Below are 2,195 nucleotides of genomic sequence, written 5' to 3' on the forward strand. Positions count from 1 at the left end.
TCAACATAATCTTATATTCAATTCATCTACAATAAACTTAAATATCAGCTCTAGACATTCATAATGTCTATCAATTCAAAATCTTGAAACGGCGGCGTAACTATACGATTTTGGTCTTTTCAAAAGCATAAACAACAATATCATCACCACTGTAACATAATAACATCAACAATTCAGCAGCTGAATTTTTGAAATATGCAACCCCTAAAAAATCAGATTTTCGAAAATTCATTCAATATTCCAAAACATGTCCAAACGACGATCTTTTCTCGATCCGTCTTAGATATGCTATCGTCGTATATGCTAGAACATGTTTATACAATAAAATCTTAATTCTAACAACACTTAAAATTCAAACATGGTAGAAATTCATAAAACTAATGTCAAAACGAAGTACTCGGAGCTGTGATCGCAAATATATGCTCAATCGGAAATTCTACCGGGCGGATTGAATTTAATCGGGACTTGAAATATTGAAAATGGACTTGAAACTCCTTTCTGCCACTTTCTCTTGTTTCTTCTGAACAATCTGATTCATTTCTTCCCTTTACATGTTTAAACATATCAAGTTGCAAGGAATTTGCATTTTGGTCCCTGAACTTTGGCCTAATTGCAAATCAGTTTTTGAACAAGCGATTTAATTCAATTTCAATCCTAAATAATTTAAAAATAATAGAATTTCATTATAAACTCTACATATTCTCAAATTAAATATTCTCGGATTAAAATTAAATCATTTTGGACCTTATCGCATTTTCGTCCTTGAACTACTCAATATTTGCAAATTGGCCCTTGCTCGGATTTCATACTCAAATTAAATCTTTGATATTTATCATCTTGGAATTCACATCTTAAATTCCATAAATATCAATTCAAATATTTTTAATCTTTTAATTTAAGAATTACGGATATTAAAATCTTAAAATCCGAAAAATCCTCAAATTAAATATTTCTGACCCGAAATTGAAATCTCTAATTTCATAAATTCGTAAATTCATATTTTCTTTCTTATTCGGAATTTAAATCTTAAATCCCGTAATTAAGAATTTAATATTTTCGGGCCTTACAATTCCTCCCCTCTAAGGAATGGATTCGTCCTCGAAATCGCATTCAATCTGACTGCTGATTCTTGTAAGCTGTATAGCTGAATAAAGTAATACTGACTTCAATTCTCTGAGCTTTCGATATCTATTCTGATATCTTCTCTTCTATCGTATCTTAATCTTCTTTCTGATTGCTTTTGCAATACATATAATCACTGAGTCAACTTATATCTAAGTTGCTCTTTCTTGTGATCTAACTCTTCATTAGTTAGTCTGTCTTGCTTACAATATTATCGACTTCTGTTGTATCTGAATTGAATGCACATACATATTCTAGCTGATATTCTTCAGCCAATACATATGGATAACAATTCATCTATCTGACAATTCATGATTGAGTATTAATCAACTAGCTAGATCAAATACTCATAGGAATCAATTCTGAAACCTCTTTCTGAACCTAATGATGCTCGGAAAATAACTTCTTGGCTGATCATTCTGTTCAGGTTTCAAATCTCTAGCTGTTACTCATCTACTAGCTCTGTTAATGTTGCTCTATTCTTATTCTGTTCAAAGCAATCTACACATTCTCTATCGTTTCTTGACACATATCTGGTCTGATAGCTGATATTTCTGTAAGATTGTTTCACTATAAAGACAATTCTGTGTTTCTGATCAATCAATCATCAAAATACTGTCTTTATATCTATAAAATAGCTGTCACAAAAATCATAGTAATCACGTGGCAAATAATCAATCAACTAGTACCGAATCTAGTACTATAGTTCTGAGCATATCCTCGGAAATCTGGATAATCACATCTGATAGTCCACTAATCAGAGGATGGTATAATGAAATCTCATACACCCAAACATTAAGAACATCTGACAATCAATGCCACAATCTAGAAAACAAATCTAAAGTCTCTATCTCGACAATAGATTTCAATAATTCCTGTAATCTGATCATCTTGCTAAATGCATAACCAGTATCTTTTTATGTTTTTATCATGTCTAATACAACATATTCATGAATCTGTCAAAATCTACTACAATCTAAATGGCAAAATCATGACAATTCGAGCAGATTCGAACTAAAGTTGTTCACAAAGTTGATCTGTTTTCAACTCTTATGTAACTAATCTGTTACATA

This window comes from Henckelia pumila, chromosome 3, assembly GCF_033568475.1.
Source record: "Henckelia pumila isolate YLH828 chromosome 3, ASM3356847v2, whole genome shotgun sequence".
NCBI lineage: Eukaryota > Viridiplantae > Streptophyta > Magnoliopsida > Lamiales > Gesneriaceae > Henckelia > Henckelia pumila.